This window comes from Nicotiana tabacum, chromosome 8 (assembly GCF_000715075.1).
Source record: "Nicotiana tabacum cultivar K326 chromosome 8, ASM71507v2, whole genome shotgun sequence".
Taxonomy (NCBI): Eukaryota; Viridiplantae; Streptophyta; class Magnoliopsida; order Solanales; family Solanaceae; genus Nicotiana; species Nicotiana tabacum.
The window spans coordinates 176,832,374-176,856,119 of NC_134087.1; positions in this window are offsets into that span (position 1 = coordinate 176,832,374).

Sequence of the window (23,746 nt, forward strand, 5' to 3'; positions counted from 1 at the left end):
GAAAGAGATAGAAGATATGATACAAGATTTTAAGTAAGTAAGGTAAAAGTGAACAACGCATGAGATACTCAAATGAAGAAAAATTAAATAGTCCATACTTCAGATAGAAGGTTATAAGCACGAGGATTCAATATCCTTTAATGATAGTGGCATCGTTAGTGGCATATATTCCAGTCTATGATTTTTACGTATCGAGAGGTGTAGTTAAAAGAGTATAGAAGAGTTGGAGATGATGTGATGTCTCGCTTGATGTTCCGGAATAACATAAGGAAATCTATGGTGCAAGCAAGTTGAAGAAAGGTTGCAAGTAGTATAAATGGATATGTATAGGTTGCAAGCTAATGTATGGTAGAGCGACAAGGTTTTAGGAAGACATGAGCAAGGATAAGAAAAGGTGAGTGAGAAGGTGATGAGAATGCATAAGTCCTCGGGATTAAGCCCATGAAAACAAGAAGAGCTGATGATTTCTCTAAGTTATAGAAAGCTCAGTATAGCCTGAATGAACTCAAAAGAGTCTAAAACTAGTAGCATTTAGAAAAGATGGAATGCTGCCCTGATAGTACAATGACATTGTAATTGGGATGGATAAAGGACGACGTTTAGGCCTTCGAGTGAGTAATGATTTGAAGAGGACTTCATGGATTGTATAAGATTAAAATACCCACATAAGTGAATCAAATTGGGATGCTATAAAATATGGTCATTGAAGTATAGTGTCACCCCTAAGTGGATCAGGAAAATCACTTCAAATATTCCTCGATGGAACGTAAGCCCTAGTGGTAAAGTTTCAAGTTATCAGTGGTATATTATAGATTAATATTGAGGTGAATCAATAATGGATGGAAAAAAGTCACAAAGTATGAGATGAGATTAAGCCGCCATTCTTAAGACGAACTGTAATGAAGAAGCATTGAAGGACTGAGATTTATACCTAAAGGATAGGCAACAAAAGTAACTGGGAGCTTGGCAAGCATACCTTAGTAGAGGTAGATTGAAGTAAAACTTATGGTATAGTATAACCCATGTAAATGCATTAAAGTCATATGAATGGATAGTCAGATCTATGAAATATGATATGGCCATTATAGCAAGTTTTACAAAGTATCGAGCAAAGGACATCAGTATACTTATAGAGGCCCAGAGAGGCATCCTATTAAGCCTTGTATATATAAAGTAAGGACTAGAGATTGACTAAAAGATAAAAGGAAAAAGGAAAGATGAATCACATAAGTGCACTTACAAAGACAGGGTCATACAGGCTGCATGACAGGAGGTAACAACAGTTGCAAGATTAGGAAGATTTCGACCATAGGTCATGATACGAGCAAAAGGACTAAAGGGGGAATACCCTGGACACTGGATTTATTCACAGAACAACTACTTAAATGACAAGAAGAGTATTAAGGTATTCACAAGAGCTATAAGTTATGAAAATTATAAGAGCATCAGTTAATATTCGAGGACGAATGTTCCAAAGACTCCATAATTGTTGCGCCCCGCAATATTACGTCAATATTACGTCCTGCAGTATTATATTACGACGATGTTATGCTCTGCAGTAATATGTTACGATGGTGTTACCCTCTACAGTAATATATTGCGATTGATGTTACGTCCTGCAATACTAAGTTATGATAGTGTTGTACCCGACAGTATTACATTATAGTGATGTTACGCTTTGTAGTAATAAGTTACGACGATGTTGCATCCTGTAGTATTTTATGTGGAATTCGTCGTAAGGTAATTGACATCAGTCCAAGGAAAAGATTATTTGGAGATTATAAGGATTTTAAGTGATGAATAAATTCGTGAAGGTGAGAGGGGAAGCAAGTCGAAGAAAATGAATTTCGTTGAAATTTAGTATTTTGGGATAAAATACGATTCAAGCTAAATTACTCGGTGTTTATGGACTAGTACCATTCAAGGTACCACATGACCATAATGTAAGGCATATAAGGTATGTGAAAAGTGAGTAATATTTCAAGTAAGTGGGAATAATTCTCAATTTTATGGGTAATTGATTAATTACCGGGTAACAGGGCATTACCCAGTTAACTAATAAGTGGATAATTAATAGGTGGGGACAAAGCCCCCACATGGCAGCAAATGGAGAAAGATGTAATGACTCTTGATTTTAGGAAATTAAACAAGGACACATGGACAATACATTTCTTGCAACACGTAGAAGGGAAGATGACTATGAGATTAATGTAAGATAAAGTTAATAATTATATTACACTACTCCTTAGTTCATTTTACAGATCCAAGACCACTAGAATTTTTATATATATATATATATCCTCTTTCTAGTTACTAATGTCGTAGTACTTACTTTTCCTTTCACCCCAAAAACTAAGCCAAACAGTTTCATTATAGTTCATTCTTGCTTGTCTTATATTCCAACTTAGCATTATAAACCTCTTCGAGATGGTTACATTAATCATATTCACACTTATCTTCAATTGAGATTAAAATTCATTTGGAGGGGATTTGAAAATTCAACGAGACTCCATATTGTAACATCATCGGGAGTTCTTGGTTAAGGAAAATTTCACACGAAATTATACGGCGTAATAGCAACAAGATTTTGCAAATTTTAGGGAGTACAATGTAATTTTTCTCAAGAGAATCGGCTCAAGTATGGTAAGGCTATCCTTTCTTTCTTTTGGCATGATCCATACGATACGAACAAAACGTGCAAATGTACAAATTCCATGAATGACTCTATTCATAGAAGTATTAGAGATATCTATGTTCTTGAATTTTCGTGTATCATAATATTTTTTCATTTGTTCATGTGTCTCAGAAAAATATGAAAGTTGAAAAGAATTTACTTTATGATATTACTCAAAGGCAAAATGTGTCTTATGAAGCTCCGAAAGATTTTGTTAATGTACTTTTCATGCATAGCATTCATGTGCATTGACCCATGACCAGATGGCATTATATACGCGTATATGTGTATGTATATGTATATGGAATATGGGAAAAGGTTACGGCGTTATATACACACCACCACCTGATCAACTGGTATATGATGATGATGTTGCCCATAGTGGCTGAAATATGATTCAAATGACGTTATATATGCGTATATATGTATGTATATATATGTATATGGGATATGAGAAAGGTGATTTTGCTCATAGTGGCCGATATGATATGATGGGATGCCCTCAGAGGCTGATGATGTTATGAAACATGTACCTATGCACGACATGACATTCATACGCATATGCATGACGCTAAAAGTAATTTATGATTTACAAAGTTATTCAGACTGATAGGTTGAGTCATGTACTCTATATTTCTTCCATGTCTCTTATGTATTTATTTATGTGCCTTACATACTCAGTACATTATTCGTACTGATGTCCCTTTTGCCTGGGGACGCTGCATTTCATGCCCGCAGGTCCTGATAGATAGGTCGAGAACCCTCCAAGTAGGCTATCAGCTCAGCGGAAGATGTTGGTGCGCTCCATTTGCTTCGGAGTTTCTTGTTTGGTTAGTATGATTTAGACGTGTATTGTTTGGTATGGCGGTACTCTGTCTCGACCTTTATGATATTTATGTATTCTTAGAGTCTTGTATACATATGTCGTGTACGTGAAAGATTGTACGATCTATCGGCCTATGTTTTGAATTTATAAATGATTATGTTGGGCTATTAGGCCCGTATGTCACGTGTATATAATGATGTAATAAGAAAGATATGTTACGTTGGTACTCGGTTGAGTAAGGTACCGGGTGCCCATCATGGCCCATCAGTTTGGGTCATGACAAAACTTCTCCGTCTATTTCTGCGAGTATGAGTGCTCCTCCTGTTAGCTCCCGGTGAACCATGTAAGGACCTTGCCAGTTGGGTAAAAATTTTCCTTTAGCTTCGTCCTGATGTGGGAAGATCCGTTTCAGCACCAGCTGCCCCGGTGCGAATTGTCTTAGTCTGACCTGTTTGTTGAAAGCTCTAGACATTCTGTTATGATAAAGCTAATCGTGACATACTGCGTTCATTATTTTTCCGTCTATGAGGGCTAGTTTCTCATAGTGGCTCCTTATCCATTCTGCATCACTGAGTTCAGCTTTCTGTATGATACTTAAAGAAGGAATTTCTACCTCGGTTGGAATGAGCTTCGGTACCATAAACCAGTAAATAGGGAGTTGCTCCAGTTGATGTGCGGACCGTAGTGCGATATCCCAATAGGGCAAAGGGTAATTTCTCATGCCATTGTTTGTGATTTTCTACCATCTTCCTCAGTATCTTCTTGATGTTCTTGTTGGCAGCTTCCACGTCTCCATTCATTTGAGGCATGTATGCTGTAGAGTTCTTGTGCTTGATTTTGAGGGTTTTACACATGGCTTTCATTAGGTCACTATTGAGGTTTGCGACATAATCAGTGATAATGGACTTGGGAACCATGAATCGGCAAACAATACGATCCTTGACAAAATTTGCGACGACTTTCTTGGTTACAACTTTGTAAGATGTAGCCTCTACCCATTTTGTGAAATAGTCGATAGCCACAAAAATGAACCGGTTCCCGTTAGAAGTGGTGGGCTCGATTAGACCGATGACGTCCATTCCCCAAGCAGCAAAAGGCCAAGGTGCACTTGTTGCGTTGAGCTCATTGGGTGGTACCCTTATCATGTCTGCATGTACCTGGCATTGGTGGCATTTCTGGACTTACCAAATGCAATCTGTTTCCATGGTCATCAAAAAATATCCAGCTCTGAGTATCTTCTTGGCTAGAACAAAACCGTTCATATGTGGTCCGCAAGTTTCAGCATGTATCTCCTCAAGCAATTTGGAAGCCTCCTTTGCGTCAACACACCTTAACAACCCCAGATCGGGAGTTCTTCTATATAGGGTCCCTCTGCTTTTGAAGAAATGATTGGACAACCTCCATATTGTGCGTTTCTGAGTATGGTTTGCATGTTCTGGATATTCTCCTTTCGCCAAATATTCTTTGATGTTGTGGAACCAAGGTTTTCCATTCGTTTCTTCTTCAACATGAGCACAGTAAGCCGATTGATTATGGACTCTCACCAGGATGGGATTGATGAAATTCTTATCTGGATGTTGTATCATTGATGACAAGGTGGCCAGTGCATCTGCAAACTCGTTTTGGACTCTTGGAACGTGTTTGAATTCTATCTTTGTGAACCCCTTCATTAATTCTTGCACATGATACAAATATGGTAGTATCTTGGTGTTTTTCGTAGCCCATTCTCCTTGAACCTGATGTACCAGATGATCAGAATCGCTAATTACTAGCAACTCTTGTATATTCATATTGATGGCCAAATTGATCCCCATTATGCAAGCCCCACTTGTGGGATTATACTGGGTCGTTGTTGTTGTTGTTGTTGTTGTTGTTGATGCAAACCTCATATTCTGCTATATTGTTGGTGCATGGAAGCCTATGCTTTGCATATACCGAGTAATGTTGGCTTATTTCTGATACCAAAACTGCTCCAATGACCATTCCTTTGAAGTTTGCAGCCCCATCGACGAACATTCTCCAACCGCCGTAGGCTTCAGCAATGTCCTCTCCTACAAATGATACTTCTTCATTAGTAAAATACGTCTTCAATGGCTTGTATCCTCCTCCTATAGGATTTTCAGCAAGATGGTCTGCCAATTCTTGTCCTTTGACTGCCTTTTGAGTTACATAGACGATATGTAACTCACTTAACAATATCTGCCACTTGGATAACTTCCCGGTTGGCATGGGCTTCTGAAAGATGTACTTCAGAGGGTCCATCCTAGATATAAGGTATGTGGTATAGGCACAGAAGTAATGCCTCAATTTCTGAGCTGTCCAGGTCAAAGCAAAGCAAGTGCGTTATAGCAGAGAGTATCGTACTTCATAAGGTGTGAACTTCTTACTTAAATAGTATATGGTTTGCTCCTTTCTTCCTATCTCATCATGGTGTCCCAAAACACATCCGAAAGCTCCATCTAATACAGACAGATAGAGTAGCAAAGGTCTCCTAGGTTCTGGCAGGACTAGGACTGGCGGTGTAGACAAGTATTACTTGATTTTGTCAAAAGCCTTCTAACAGTCCTCGGTCCAACTGGTTTCAGCATCTTTCCTCAATATTTTGAAGATGGGTTCACATATTACCGTGGACTGTGCTATGAAGCGGCTGATGTAGTTGAGGCATCCTAGGAAGCTCATCACGTCCTTTTTGCTCTTTGGTGGTGGTAATTCTTGGATAGCCTTAACGTTGGACGGGTCCAACTCTATTCCTCGGCGACTGACGATGAATCGTAACAGTTTTCCTGCGGGAACACCGAATGCACATTTTGTGGGGTTCAGTTTTAGATTGTACCTCCTGAGCCTGTTAAAGAACTTTCTCAAGTCTGTTATGTGATCTGCGGCCCTCTTGGATTTGATGATGACATCGTCAACATACACCTCTATTTCTTTGTACATCATATCATGGAAGATGGTTGGCATGGCTCTCATGTAAGTAGCCCCATCATTCTTTAGACCGAATGGCATCATCTTGTAGCAGTACACTCCCTATGGTGTAATGAAAGCTGTTTTCTCTGTGTCTTCTTCATCCATCAAAATTTGGTGATAATCGCGAAGCAATCTACAAAGGATTGGGGTTCATGCTTGGCGCAACTTTTGATCAAGATATGTATATTTGGTAGTGGAAAATCGTCCTTGGGACTTGTTCTGTTTAAATCTCGGTAGTCAACACACACCTTGACTTTCCCATCTTTCTTCGGAACTGGTACAATGTTGACTAACCAGGTTGGGTACTCAACTACCCTGGGGAATTTGGCTTTGAACTACTTAGTGACTTCCTCCTTGATTTTTAGGATCATATCTGGTTTGAATTTTCTAGGTTTTGCTTCACCGGTGGACATATTGGATTGGTAGGAAACTTATGTGCCACTATGGATGTGCTCAGACCAGTCATTTCATCATATGACCATGCAAAAATATCCTCATACTCTTTCAAAAAACGAGTGTATTCTTCCTTCTCTGACAGTGATAAGTGGATGCTTATGCAAGTCTCCTTGACGATTTCGGTGTCTCCAAAATTGATTGCTTCGGTTTCGTCCAGGTTGGACTTAGGTTTATTCTCAAAGTTCTTAACTTCTCTAATAACCTCCTCTGGTATTTCATCTTCTTCTTTTGAATCACTGTCCTTATATTGCATTGTCTCATGACATGTCACAGTCATCGGTTCATCAAAAAAAGTAATAATAATGTTGTAGAAGAAAAAATGTGAAATATAATAATGAAAAATAAATAGCAATGCATTAATTAAATTTGAAAATATACAAAATAGGTACGGCTCGATGGCTCGAGCAATTATTTCAAAACAAAATGCGTCTTTAAAACAAAATTACTGAAAATATCTTAAATGCCTAGCATGGCTATTAAAACAAATCAAGCTAATCGCCAAGCTACCCAGGAACTCGGCGGGCTCGGAATGGTGTGGCAGTCCAATTCTTGAGAACAACTCCCTTCTCTACGGTCTGAATGGTGAGGCCTTCTTCCTCATCCTCCTCAATTATCACATTGCAATCCATATTCTCATCTTCCAGGAACAAGTTTCTCAAACCAGCCAAAGCTTCTTCCTCTGTATATCCCCATATTGTATCGGCCTGGTGAAACGTCTGACTTAGGTGTGGTACCGGCTGCTCGAGAGGGTAATAAGGACCACGCCATAGAGGCAACCAATCATCATATTCTTTCCAGGTGTATGGATATCCCAACATGAAAGTTGTGCCGTGACGTGTCAACTGTATCGATTTGGTAATGCCCTAGAGTTCCTTCCCAAGCCCTTTGCCGGGTTCATACCCAGACCATGCTAGTATGCTTTCTATTTTGTTACTCCACCACTTGTCCTTCTCAATTGTGTTGACATGTTCAATGTGGTGATAAGTTTCTCCACCCAGCCTTCTTCTATTCTCGATAACCGGGATAGTTTGACTGGTGTAAATGGGGTTACTTCCATCTCTGTAAATGATTACCTCCTGATGGTTCCATTCGAACTTCACGGCCTGGTGTAGTTTGGAAGCCATAGCCCCAGTGGAATGTATCCAAGGTTGTCCTAATAGAAGATTGTATGTAGCTGATATGTCTAGTACTTGGAATGCAATATCGAACCAATTTGGTCCCATCTGCACAAAAAAGTTAATCTCTTCAATCGTGGCCCTTTGAGATCCATCAAATGCTTTCACGTTCATACTCCCTGCTCGTATCTCATGAAAATCTTTGCCCAACCTTTTTAGAGTAGTCAATGGACAAATGTTGAGGCTTGAACCACCATCTATTAAGACTCTAGCAATGAATTTGTCCTCAAATTGCACCGTGATAAGCAATGCCCTGTTGTGACTTAACCCTTTAGAAGGTAATTCATCCCCGTGGAAGGTGATCTTGTGACTCTTCAGTACTTGCCCTACCATGTTGTCCATCTCTCCATTGGTGATATTGTTGGGCACATAAGCTTTATTCAACACCTGTATCAGAGCATCCTTATGCGCCTCTAAATTTTGCAATAGTGACAAGATGGATATCTGGGTGGGGGTCTTGTTTAAATGATCGACGATAGAGTATTCCCTCGCCTGTACATTCTTCCAAAGATCGTCCGGTCCAGTTTCAATGATAGGTTGTTTGGTAGCAGCCTCCTTGTTTGATCCTCCCAGATCTTCAGGTGTATAGATCCTTCCAGTTCTTGTCATTCCCTGTGCGACACTAGATTCTTTCATCTTTGATTTCCTTTTCGCCTAGCTTCGGCAACGTAATCCCAAGGTATGGCGTTGGACTTGAAAGGAGGCGTGGTTGCTACTATCACTGTGAAAGGTGTGGCCACTTCTACCTCAAATGGAACAGGCGTGGTTGCAGTTGGTGTTACTTCTACCTCAAATGGAACGAGTGCGGTTACCTCAACCTTAACTGGTGGCTATACCTGTACCACAATAGGATTGAGCATGACTGCGGGCTTCTTAGGATTGTCACCCTCTTTGATAAGTCCAATTTATCCCTCGGGATCCCACACCTCATCAGTTTCTATCACATTGATCCCTTCACTCCTATGATCTGGAAGAGGATAGTTGCAGACGTTGGGTGCGGCTTCCTTTGCCTATATGACTTTATTATCAATCAATTCCTGGATCTTATCTTTCAATGCCTGGCACTCATCAATAGTATGCCCTTTCATACCAGAATGATATGCACAGGTTTTTTTCAGGTTGACCCATTGAGATGAATGCTCCATTGCCACAATGAGAATAGGGGTGACATAACTAGCAGCCTTCAATCTTTCGTATAGCCGGTCGATATGTTCAGCAATGGCGGTGTACTGTGTGGGTGGTTTGCGATCAAAGTTAGGTCGGGGTATCTGGTAATTTGGGGGAGTTGGAGGTGAATGATAGTAGGTTGGCTGGGTGTTATAAGTGTGATAGGTGGTGGCGGGTTGAGAATATCTGGGAGGTGAGGGTTGATATGTAGGTGGAGGTGTTTGGTATGTGAGTGGAGATTTTGGGCCTTGGGCCACCATTACTACCCCTACTTCTTTCTTCTTTGATATTCCACCTGATTGTAGTGTTTTTTTTGTGGCCTGCAATGCTTCGAAATTTGTCACCATCCCGCTTTTAATACCCTCTTCAATCCTTTGTACGAGTTAGATGATATCAGAGAACTTATGATTCTCAATAACCATTAGCCTTTCATAATACTGTGGGTCCTGTGCCCTTATAAAGAACTTGTTCATCTGTTCCTCGTCTAATACTGGTCTGACCTTGGCTTCTTCCGACCTCCACCGAGTAGCATACTCGCGGAAAGTCTCAGTTGGCTTCTTGTTTAGGTTCTGGAAATAGAAGACATCCGGTGCATTTTTTGTATTAAACCTGAACCGATCCATAAATTCTGATGCCATGCATGCCCAATTGTCCCATTTCTTAGGATTATGGATTATGTACTAGGACAGGGCATCTCCGGTAAGACTTCTCATGAAGAGCTTCATTCGAATCCTTTCTTCTTTTCCGACCCTCACGAGCTTGTCACAATAAGTTCTCAAATGAACCTTGGGATCACCCGTTCCATCAAACATTTCAAACTTGGGAGGTTTGTAACCCTCTGACAGTTCCACATCTGGTTGTATACATAAATCCTCGTAGTTCAAACCTTCTATCGCTTTACTTCCTTCAATACCCTGAACTCAACTTGTCAACTTCTTGAGATTCTCGTCCATGTTCTTGATGAGCAGGTCCTTCTCAGTAGATTCTAGATTATATGATATTGGTTGAGTGTAGTGAGGTAGGGTTTCCACGTATATGGGGTTGTTTTGGTGGGTGCCAAGGATTTGGGTGTAGTGGTGGTCATTGGTTGAGTTTTGAGGATCGGAAATGGGTTGTGGTATATTCTGAGGAGTGTGATAGGTAGTGGTTTGTGGGTATTGGGTAGGAAGATTTTAGTGCTGAGGAGGAGTGGGTACTGGTAGAGGATTGAGATTTTTGGGAGGAGTTGCATATTGATGGGGTGTTGGAGGATTTTGTAGACGTTGGTTTGGCGTATTTTGAGGAGGTGCTGAGTTTTGAGCATTTTGTTGGTTAAAGTCTGGGACATTAGGGTGAGGGAGAGGTTTGCCAAGTTGCAGAACTGCTCAAGTTCCCCTTGTAACTCCAGTAGTTTCTGCTCCAATCGTAGGACCAAATCATTCTAGGCCGGAGTACTCCGACCATCTGATGTTTCAACATTCTCAGCATTTTCTTTTTGTATACCACTCAAGTCATCCATCTTAGCTTTTCTATGCTTTTCGGATTACTTAGAGGAGGAGAAGCTATTGGGCCTCTAGATCCGGTGTGATATGTTGATGATGCCAGTATGTGCGAACCAACCTTAGGGGATGGGAATAATAAAAAATAAAAGGTAAACAAGTCAGTAAGGATTCTGAAATGTTTACAGTATTTAAACACATATTGTGGGAAGGTAAAATTCGTGTCCTAATTTGGGAGTCTCATGGTGCCCGAGGTAGGCCTAGCAACAAATAGATTTTTAGAATTTTAGTTCCAATAATTGCCTCATTTCCTTAATGTAAAAATAGATGAATCTAAAACGATACTAAATAAGATAAGTCACTAATGGCACTTGGCCTTATTACATTTGGAAAAACAAATAAATCTAACCTACTTGGTCCTAGAAGAACCTTCTCCAGGCTGGATGTTTTTGGCTTCGTCGATCAAATTCCCCAGTTCGCACAGGTTCAGCAATAGGTATGCCCTTGCTAGATGTCCTCCTTCACTTCATTCGGCGTTCTGGCAATCGGTAACTCTCTTCCTCATTTTCCCCTCCAATTCTATCAGAATGTACTCCAGATATTCCATCATTTTGCTTGATTTAACAGCCATCTCCCTCCATTCCTTCATTAGCTCCATATCAGTCTTGTGTCGCTCCATGTGCTCGGCCTTGGACTCGTGAACTCTTTTGCGCAGTTTGTTGTACTTCACTTGTGCCTCGGCAACTTCATCTATGACTATTCCTGGACCAACCCTTGGCTCGAATATTCCTGCTATGTTATCCTCTAACCATGATGGGTAAAAGTATACATGACCAGCATTATATCGATCTGGCTCGATGGTATCTTTTTCCACGATAACTTTCAAATGCCACATGTGCTAAGCTTCATATTTGTATGGGACGTCGTCATCCTGAAAATCTGCCCTGTAGTGACTCATTTTAGCAACTCGTGGGATGACCTGCTTCCTGGCTGCCTGTCTTATAACCCTGATGGGAGCATAAGGGTATGTGCCCCTTAACCCGATCAGTACCAAATGCAGAACATCCCTAGATCTAATGATGAACTCCTCGGTAGGGAAACATTCGAACATCCATTGAACCTGATCCTCTATCAAATTGCTGAAAACCTGTGCCCATCCTATAGCATTTTCGGGTTGAGCAAACCTGTCTGGGATATAAGTCATTCTCTTAGGATTATGGAAAGCTATGTGATCATTCCACGGCCTTCACAGAAGCTCTTGACGGTATTGACCTTTTTGGAGATGCTCTAATAACGAAACTTGTAACTGCAGATTACAATCTTTGAAGTATTTGTATCCCTCCTGACAGCGCTCTAAGGCCCGGTATATGTCTGCTATGATCATAGGGACAATGGTATATGTTTGCCCCTCGATCCTATCCATCAAGGTTTTGGCTACCATGGCCAGTCTGGTGTGGATTCTATCCCCTTGGATCGGGAACACTAACATACCCAAGAAACAGATGATGAACACAAAAACCCTACGGTGAATCCAATCCAAGGAAGTGATGGAGAATTCATCATAAAAAATACGATAAGATCTGCTGTGACCGTATCGTTCATAGAGGAAGTCGAAGAATATGTAGTAATTTTTCAGGCGCTCCAAGTCATCATTCTTCTTTAATCCCATTATCTTCAGAAACCCCCTAGTAGTGTGATTTTCTGGCACCAATAAACCAGGGCTATCCCAAGGTAGCCCAGCGAATCCCCCTATTTCTTCCAAGAGAGGGGTCATTTCTATGTTTCCAAAGCGAAACACGACTCTTTCTTTGTCCCAGAACATTGTGGCAGCTTCGATTAATATGTTGTTCGGCTAGAGGTCCAATAAATAATGAAAATTTCCCAAGACCCTTTTCACATGATTTTTATCACTTGACGGAAGATCCTCCCACCAATTTAGCAACAATGGTGGTATGTTACGGACCATGCCTAACCTGGGGACTTCGTGCCTCATTTTCTGCAAAACAAATATGGTTAGGCCCTTTCTCCCCCGGATGACTATTTATATAACAATGATTAGCATATTGACACTTATTTCCCTAAAATTAATGCACACAATCGTGGTTGCATCCGTTAGGATTATGGAAAACCCGATGGACTTTTGGACGAGGCTTGTCTTAAAGGGTTATTATGTGGACAACACATTAACCCGGCTAGCCATGATGCATGTACAAATAATTAGAGTAAGGTTTCTATAGAGGTCTAGACTGGTACCCTCAAGTGGACAACTTGAGGGGTAAAGGCAAGAAACCATCGATTGCACCGTTGATCGACTAGTTTTACCGTAAATAAGCCTTTCTGAATTTAAAGGGTGATTATAGGAAAGACGCAAACACTCATCAAACATTGCTATAAGATAGATTACGCACGAGTGAAATATGATGTTAAGCATGATTTATGGAACAACAATTAGCATGTTGTCACGTATTTGCACGTAAAAAATGATAAATGCGGTATTTAATAATTGAAAGATGTTTAAGAAAGAAAATAAGGAGACAAGTCAGTTTCCGTAGTAAAGGAAATCATAAATGCTTGAAAAATAAGAAATTAAATCTAAATAGGGGGAAGGGGAAAGGGTGCACATGTATTAACATAATAAAGCATGCTTAAGACTAATTCACAAAAAAACAAGTTTGTTATGGTAAGAGCCTAAAAAATAATCCCCAGCAGAGTCGCCATATTGTCGCGCCCCCTTTTTCCTTGCGGAGTCCGGGTTTCGACATTTTGGGACAACTCCTTTCCTTTTGGAAATTGGGTAAGAGAATTTGAAGAGTCGCTACCTAACGGATTAAGGTGCGTTAGGGCACCTAGAGCAAATAACTCATGAACTAGTTTACATTACCATAGATTGGGTGAGGGCTCGAAATTACCTTGAAGGGAAGGTGTTAGGCACCTCTCGAGGTCCACAACGGTGGGTCCCGGCCAAACTCGATTTAAGCAAATTAGTCTTATAAGCAACTTAAACAAACAGATATTACCTTTAAAACAAGGAGTAAACGGGGTCCTAGGTTTTTTAGCCTATAAGATCACTTCTGTGCAACACTTGGTAATCATCCCCAAGCTGGGTTGCCACACATAGCATTAGTGCACAGGTCATCATTTCCTTTACTACCCAATTACCCTCCCATTTTCAATTATTACCTAAGCATTCTCATAATATCCAATACGTATCTTATATGTGCACTACCTGTCCCTTACCTATGGCCCTGGAGGTGTTTAGGACCTCTATTTAAGGCGGTTCTAGACTCACCTATGTTGTTTAAAAGGAGAAAATTAATCGACAAACAAAAGTCAAATAGGACTATCACATAAGGAAGCAATTAAGTGGGCTCATGTTAACCTCCACAAATAGACAAACAATTGCACGCTGTTCAAACAAACTACTTTAATTGATTTAAGATCCTACAGGCAGGATATCTAAATGAGCACAAACAGAATATGCAGCAGTTTATTAAAGCGAGAAGATGAGTACCTATCAGTTGCCTACTGATTTGATCAATACTCTGAATCCGAGCATACGTCAAACAAGCAGTCATAGTTTTAGACCTAGAATTTAATTAACCTACAAGCTTGCCTAAGTGATAGTCGGGCAAAGCCCTATAGACATGGCATCTAAGCTGTAAATCAACTACTAATTTTTTAGCAGGTAGATTTTATCTTTAAATCCTATAGGCATGCTTTCTAAGTGCTGAAACAGGTTTTGAAATCCTATAGGCACGAGTTCTAAATGCAGAAACTGATTTTAAAACCTTATGGGCATGACAACTAAATGCAGAAATTGATTTTGAAATTCTATAGGCATGGTTTCTAAATGCAGAAACTGATTTTAAAACCTTATAGGCATGATATCTAAATGCAAAAACTGATTTTTAAAATCCTATAAGCATGGTTTCTAAATGCAGAAACTGATTTTAAAACCTTATAGGCATGATATCTAAATGCAGAAAATGATTATTTTGAAATCCTATAGGCATGGTATCTATAATTGTAAACCTATAGGCATGATTTCTATTAATCACATGTGGGCAGAATTCTTAAAGCACATTTCCAAGAAAATGGTTATTCAAACAGACAAAATCCTACAGACATGGTTACTAATGCACATTGAATTGAAAATACGTGCAGATCATATAAACATGATTTCTAATGTGCAGAATTAAACGTAAAGTCCTATAGCAGGATTTCTAACATGCAGATGTGCAACACAGATTTAAACAATCATAAAATCCTATAGACATGATCTCTAAATATCACATAGTTCAATCAACATAATCAAATCCTATAGACAGGATTTCTACCCAATTTTCAACAAAAGATATGAGAATAGACCCCCTCCCCCCCAATTTTTACTAATAACCCTGTATCTGTTTATTACAGGCCAATATGAATAAATTATACAATAAGAATCATTATATTATAGGGAGCCTTAGCAGGCCCAATATAAACCTGAGAGCCAGGCCTTCGGCAAAACAGTCTTGAAACAGTAGCAGGGATCCATTTATAGCACATTAAACCAAACTTCTAGTGTGTCAAAGTTCCCAAAGAGCCTTAAGGACCCCGAGCAATGCTCACGCTAGAACCATGTGTTCAACACAGAATTAATAAAGGGTTGGAAACCCAACCCCAATGTGTTAGAGTTCAAAGAAGTCTTAGGGACCCTAGGCACTGGTCACACTGGGGTGGTAGTAACTTAAAGGACTAAGAGTAGCAATTTGAAAACCAGTACATAGAAGGTAAGGGGGACATTTTTTTAGAAAATAGTTTAGTTTTAGAAGCAAATAGATTTAGGCTACAAGGTTACAAACAGAGTTGTACAAACAGAATCTATACTCGGCACATGATTCAGGAAGATTGGTATTTTTTTAGACTAGATAATTATATCAGTGATCACAAAAAGCAAGGACAGAGTTAGCCACACTGCATGCTTGCAGTATCCGGCCATGTTCAGAACAGGGAACATACAACTAATTTAGACAGGGTTTCACATAACTTAGTTTATTAGCTATCACTAAGTGCACTCTGTCATGCCCCTTTTTTCCTTCCCTTTTTTACGGGGAAGAAAGGTCCGAGTTTCGATATTTATGGGGGTAATAACTCATTTTCTTTTGGGAATTGGGTATTTTGAAGAGTCGCCACCTAACGGATTATGGTGCGTTAGGGCACCTAGAGCGATTAACTCTTGGATTGGTTTGCATTACCAGAGATTTATTGTAAGGGCTCGAAATAACCTCGAGGGGAAGGTTTTAGGCTCCCTCTAGGTCCACAACTGTGGGTCCCAGCCAAACTTATACTTATGATTAGTCCTTTAATGAATAAGTACTTGAAACAAATAATTACAAACAAAGCATCTTGGACAAGTGACTCCGAAGATAAGATAAAGAATTTGAACAAGTTATATAGAAATGCAAAGTTTTAGGCAAAGGGAATTTGGGAAGGAGGGGTCCTAGGTTGGTTAGCCTACAGGATCACCCCATGCAATGTCCGGTAAACACTCCTCAATGAGGGGCTACATGTGACATTAGCGCGTAGTAATCATATCCATATCTACCCATTCCCACCCCTTAGTGGTTATTAAAGTGAGTGTTGGTTAGCAATCTCTATTGCGTGCTGTTACCCGTCCCTTCTTAATGGTCCTGGAGAAAATTAAGACCTCTACCTACAGGCAATTCTAGACAGACCCTTAGGCTTAAAGGAGAAAATACTAGGGCGACAAGCAAGAACACATAGGACTTTAGCAAATAAAAGCAGGAAAGAGCAAATAAGAGGCTCAGTTTTACCTCCACAGATAAGGCATGTAAACAACATGACTCAAACATAAATAAGGGCAATATTGTCAAACAGTATTCTGAGACATGATGTCTAGGCGAATATTAGAAGACATAAGATATGTAGTTTTATTTTATAACTCAGAAGTAGGGGCCCTAATCAGTTTGCCTACTGATTTTAAGCCTGTTAATCATTAAGCAGTACACACAAAGAGGAAATTTCCAGTTTGTAAGGGTTGATTGCCTAAGGTTTGCCTGGGTGTGGGATAGTGCACAGTTGTTACCAAAACCATTAGAAGTTCAGAAGTCGTTTTTGCTTAAGAGCTTGCTGTTCTAGGTGTTACAAAATACAAGGATTATTACCAGTTTGTTTAAAGCAGGATGAGATTGTTAATATTCCTTTTCATGCATCAATAGTTTAACTAGACGTAGCTGAGTGAGTATGAATGAGAACCTAAACATGGTATCTAATATGCACACATAAGATATAGAATGATTTATATGCAAAATTTCTAAAGCAGAATTTCTAAATGCACAGCATGATTGTAGAATTTCCTAAAAGCAGGATGTCTAAATGCATAAAGGTTACAACATTGTAGAGCATGCTGTCAAGTGTGCAGGAGTAGCAGTTTTTTGTTTTAATGCCTTTATCCTAGAACAAGATTTCTGAGTGATAGCAAGAATGTCAAAATAAGATGCTGAAATAGCATACATGAAACCTAAAAGCATGGTCTCTAATACATGATATGCTTTGCACATGTTGGTTCTAAACATGGATTCTATTGCGCATATAGAAAATGTAAACCTAAAGCATGATTTTCTACCCCTTTGATGTCTATAACATGCATAGCTACCCTCCTATTTTCACTATCCATCCCCAATATCTATTTACAACAAATTATTACAGACCAATATTGCATGAATTACATGATTAGATAAGAAAAATAAGAAGTTACTCTATAGGGAGCCAGAAAGTAGGCCCAGATTTCTAGAGTTACCAATGCCAGATTGCCTCACAGCCTTTCACATAATCCGGGTGTGTCAGAGTTCCCTAAGGACCTCAAGGGATCCCGGGCAATGCTCACACCCAGATTTCATAGTCATAGTTGAGTAAGTGCAGCGTGGAAGGGCCATCTCTAATGTATCAGAGTTCAGAGGGATCTCATCGGGATCCCTAAGAAGTCACACATTTGAGGGGCATATCTTAAAACCTAAGAGTAGATGTGAAAGTGCTTGAAAAGATTTAAGCATGAAAACAGTTTAAAAAGAGACTTGTTTGAAATAGTTTTGTAAAAAAACAAAGAGACAATTTCGAAAAGAGAGTAGAGTAATAAGCAATAGTCCAAACACAACACCCAAAATAGGTTCATACATAACCCAAGAACATAGAACCATGGCAGGTTCAACAACCACAAATAGGGGTAAGGGGATTTGGGGACACATAGGTCATATAGATAAACACATAGTTATAGGAGCATAACAGTTCTTGTGAGGGTTTATAGGATTAGGGAATAGCTAGGGATACCAACACACTATGAAATTCAGAAATAACAGAATCAGATATTTAAAGTGACCGATCAATTTGCAAAGTAAATGCATTCCAAAACTGGATAACAAGTAGACAAGTATTCAAAATAGGGTAGAGTCACATTGAAACAGACTACCAGGGGAGTAGAACATGTTTTGAGATGCCCTTAGAGGGTTAGACTAGCATACTAGATAAAGCAATAATGTAAACATGTCAATTACACATTGAACAATAGAACCATAGATAGAAATAAATCAGAAACATGATAAACTGAAGCAGTAAAAGAAACATATTGATTTTGGGACTTGAATTGAAATCAGAACATACCAGTAAAGAGATAGTAAACACAAAGTGAAGAATAAAAGAGCACAATAGTTAGCCTTGGCTTGCAGCCGGCTAACTCAGAATAAAAGTAAGTATCCAAAGAAAGAGAGAAGAAACGTTTTGAGTGTGAGAGAGTTTGAACTAATGTGTTCGTGTGTGGAATGAAAAGAAAAGAGAGTATATATAATAGTTTGAAAGCTAGCTAAATAAGGCAAGAATCAATTGTTCACCAATTATAGAACTACAGAATCAATTAAGAACGAAAATCAGCCAAGTCTCCCTTAATTAAGGGAGTAATTTACCAATGGTAGAAAGCATGCAACAAATAAGGAAAGAATTCAAACAACATAGGTACATAATATGTAATTAGGGATAGATACATAAGGTTTAATTAAGGAAATAACAGTAGGAATTAATTAATAATTCAGTCAACCACATAATAAGGTAAAAAATAATTTAAGGGTTATAAAAATAGGAAAAGTAGCCGAAAATCGGTATAAGAGTATCAACACAGCAAATCAAGGATTCAAGAATCGAAAAATAGTACTAATACTAAGGGAAATAGTATAGACTTCCATGAATAAACCAACAAACGGAGTATAAATAGGAAGAACCAAATCGGAAACCTTAATAAGATATTACTAGGGTGAAAATTATAAAATACTCTAATTAATAGAAGCATACATGTGAATCAAACATACAGACAAATCGAATGAACAAACCGAAAGACGAACTCAAAATCTAAGACTAAAGCCGAAAATTAGGGGTTTTCAACATAATGAATCAGATAAAAGAAAAACTTAAATAAACCATTTAAACATCATAGAATAATTTTGAAAATCAGAGGAGAAGTCATTTGAAAAAGGGGTTAAGAAACTGTAGTTTGAAGACGAAGAGGCATTTTTAAAAAATCGGAAAGATTATCAAGAAAACAGTAAGGATAAACTCAAAATATACTCAGATCTGTTACAAATCTAAGAAATCAAGAGCTAGTAGTTAGGGTTTCATAAAGACAACCCAGAGAGAAAAAGAACCGGCCTAGAAACCACAGGTTTTAGCCAGAGATGGTAGAATCTTACTCGGACGGCCATTGACAGCATAATAATGACGTAGAAATCATGGGAGGTGAGCAAACCGCCTTCTGGTTCCCTCGAGGGCCTCAAAGTATCAAGGATCCGGCATGTGAGGGAGCCATGGAGGCGAGAGCTGGTAGTGGAACCACCAATGGTACCAGCGAGCGAACGACCGGCGAGTAGGAGCGTAGGTTTAGCAGAGAGAGTCTTAAGAGAGATGAGAGATGTAATGGCGGAGAGTGATGAGAGAATGAGAGACAATGATGATTTGGGGGGTAGTCTATTAGGTTAAATTAGGAAAGGGTGAATTTGGGCCGTTGATCAAAATTGATCAACAGCCAAGATTAAATCAGGTTTGGGCCGGGTAGATTTAGGGATTGGGTCGGGTAATTTTGATGGATTGGGTCATGGGTTTGGGCTATTTTAATTGGGTTGAGATCTGATTCAATTAGGCTATAATTGAAATGGAATTGACTATTAGTTTAATACCCAATTAAATTAAATAAAACAATTTATAAAAATAGCTGATAATTGTACAAAAATAAATTTTATGCATGGAAATGGTTAAAAATGATTACTTAGTATTTTAAAATATAAATGATTAATTTCCGGTCAAAAATAGTATAAAATCATATGCTTGGGCTATAATTGTAAAGTTATTGCAAATGTAGCCAAACGATGCCAATTTGGTTAATATGGAATAATTTAATTTAAATAGGACCAAAAATAATAAATTAAATCAAGAAATGCTTTTGAAATCACTGTGATGCAATTCTATAATTATTTATTGGAAATAAAATGTTGGATAAATTAATAAAAATATAGAAAAATTGTGGAAAAATACCAATTGCTATTAATGCATGATTTTGAAGGTATATATATATGCAATTTTAAAATATTTAGGGGAAAAATTGGGTATCAACAGCTGTCCCTCTTTACCCGGGAAGGATGAAAGAGTTATCGGTTAAAGAAATGATGGTCAATTTTGACCGAGCGAAACAGTTCGAGAGATTAGGACGCACCCTGGCTTTTGAGCTGCCTACATATCCCTGGTTTTACAGGAATCAGGCCGTATGTAGTTCCGGATCAACCGACGGAGTATACTGGTGAAGTCGTCATAATAACGGATGCAACATCTAGGGTTGGGTGAGTAAACAGTTTACGGGAATGGTTAGGTTTGATATGATTAGGAGAACCGAAGCGGGATCGCTCCTGCTGGGATAGCCGTCGGTCGTCGGGCTTCCAGCAAATAAAGAAATACAAGCATATATTGTGCATAAATTTAAACATGATGTAGGATCCTGTTAGACTATGAAAGTTGTCTTCGAATGGTTAGGGATGACGTCCTTAGACCATGATGTCCTGGGACATGAATTGTTTCATGAGAGATTCGCAGGTCATGAAATTATGTTCTCGGGCCATGACAAATGGTGCGTCCGAACCATGACGCCTTTGAATAGTGATATGCAAATTTGAGGGATCCTCAGGCCATGGCATGGTGTCTTCCGGCTATGAGGATGACTCCTTTTAGACTATGACGCCTTTGAATAGATTGGCGATATTTCATCCCATGACATGCAATAATATGATGTTAACAAGACGAGGCTTAGTCTTGTGAATGGAGGGCAGAACTTAGACCGATTGAAAAGCAAATAGATAAGGCTAGAAATATAGCAATATTTATGCGAAAAGAGAAAGTGCTTAGTCCCATGCGAGTGTGGAGGCAAGGATTAGCCTCATGCAGTTATTGAGGCAAGAATTAGCCTCATGCAGATATAGAGGCAGCGATTAGCCTGATGCAAGTAGGGAGGTCGGGATTAGCCTCATGCAAATAAGGAGGCAAGGATTAGCCTCATACAAATAGGGAGGCAGGTATTAGCCTCATGCAGTTATGGAGGCAAGGGTTAGCCTCATACAGTTATGAAGGCAAGGGTTAGCCATATGCAAATTGGGAGGCAGGGATTAACCTCATGCAGTTATGGAGGAAAGTATTAGCCTCATGCAAATAGGGAGGCAGGGATTAGCCTCATGCAAACAGGGAGGCATGGATTAGCCTCATGTAAATTGGAAGGCAAGGATTAGCCTCATGCAGTTATGGAGGAAGGGATTAGCCTCATGCAGTTAAGGAGGCAAGGATTAGCCTCATGGAGATAGGGAGGCAAGGATTAACCTCATGCAAATGGGGAGACAAGGATTAGCCTCATGCAGTTAAGGAGGCAAGGATTAGCCTCATGCGGTTAAGGAGGCAAGGATTAGCCTCATGCAAATGGGGAGGCAAGGATTAGCCTCATGTAGATATGGAGGCAAGTATTAGCCTTATGCAAATAGGGAGGCAGCGATTAGCCTCATGCAATTATGGAGGCAAGGATTAGCCTCATGCGGTTAAGGAGGCAAGAATTAGCCTCATGCAAATGAGGAGGCAAGGATTAGCCTCATGCAGATATGGAGGCAAGGATTAGCCTCATGTAGAGAGCAAGTAGTAAGTAAAAGTAGCATATGTCTTAGCTGGAGATGTATATTCGGTGTCTGATGGCTTGATTGATAGTAATCTTGCTATGTGCATATATCTGCGGATGTTATCGTTAAGTCAGATGTGCCTGCGTTCAAAGAAAAATTGTAAGTTCTGTGAGGGGGAGGTTGGTTCATGCTTCGTCTGCTGGCCTCGCTATGCTCCGTTCTGAAAGCCCTTTCAAGTTCCCTTAGGTAACACCTGACTTTTATGGAAATAGAGTTTTCAAAAATATGCAATTATTGAAAAAATAGAGTCATTTCAGAAATATATTGAAACATTAATATGAACTAGTGACTGTAACGCATCTCAAAGGCATTGCAACTCTCTTATATTGGAATTTTGAGGGTCCTCCTCAAAATTCTGCCCCAGTTTGGTAGATGAGCTTTTGATTGTTTGCGGATAATAGGCCTTGCTAAATCTTCTTCGGAATTTTGAGAATCCTTCTCAAAATTCTGCCCCAGTTTCTTAACTAGTTACTGACCGTCTGACATATGTTGGCATTGGTTGGACTTGCTCGGAATTTTGAGGACCCTCCTCAAAATTCTGCCCCAGTTTCTAATCTTGGAGGAAATAAAATTTTTATTATGATATGACCGAACCCATAAGGCCTACATATCCCTTTTTAAACAGGAATCAGGTCAAGCGTAGTTCAATTACATCAGATTAGAAATGTAAAATAATCTAGGCATAGTATCTTTTGACTGCGTCTGAATTGATTGGTTTTGGCCAGACTTCTCCGTCCATTTTTGCAAGTATGAGTACTCCTCCTGTCAGGACCCTATGAACCATGTACGGACCCTGCCAGTTAGGAGAGAATTTCCCTTTGGCTTCATCTTGATATGGGAAGATTCACTTCAATACCAGCTGCCCTGGTGCGAACTGTCTTGGTTTGACCCTTTTGTTGAAAGCTCTAGATATTCTGTTCTGGTAAAGTTTGCCGTGACATACTGCGTTCATCCTCTTTCCATTGATAAGGTCCAATTGTTCATAACGACTCCTTATCCACTCTGCATCGCTGAGTTCAGCTTCTTGTATGATTCTTAAATAAGGAATCTCCACCTCAGCTGGGATGACAACCTCGGTATCATAAACCAGCATGTAGGGAGTTGCCCCAGTTGATGTGCGAACCGTGGTGCGGTATCCTAATAAAGCAAAAGGTAACTTCTCATGCCATTGTTTTTGGTTCTCTACCATTTTCCTCAGTATCTTCTTGATATTTTTGTTGGTGGCTTCTATGGCTCCATTCATTTGAGGTCTATAGGCTGTGGAATTCTTGTGTTTGATTTTGAAAATTTCACACATGGCCTTCATCAAATCACTGTTGATATTGGCGGCATTATCAGTAACAATGGACTTGGGAACTCCAAATCGGCAAACAATATGATCCTTGACAAAAGCTGTGATGACTTTCTTGGTTACAGCTCTGTAAGATGCAGCCTCTACCCATTTTGTGAAGCAATCAATGGCTACCAGAATAAACCTGTCTCCCTTTGAAGTAGTGGGCTTAATCAGACCAATAACATCCATTCCCCAGGTGGCAAATGGCTAAGGTGAGCTTGTTGCATTGATCTTGTTTGGCGGCACTTTTATCATATTGGCGTGCACCTGGTATTGAAAGCACTTGCGGAGATACTGGATGCAATCTGTTTCCATGGTCATCCAAAAGTAACCTGCTCGGAGTATCTTCTTAGCCAAGACAAAACCATTCATGTGCGGGCCATAGGTCCCAACATGCACATCCTCAAGTAGCTTAGAAGCTACC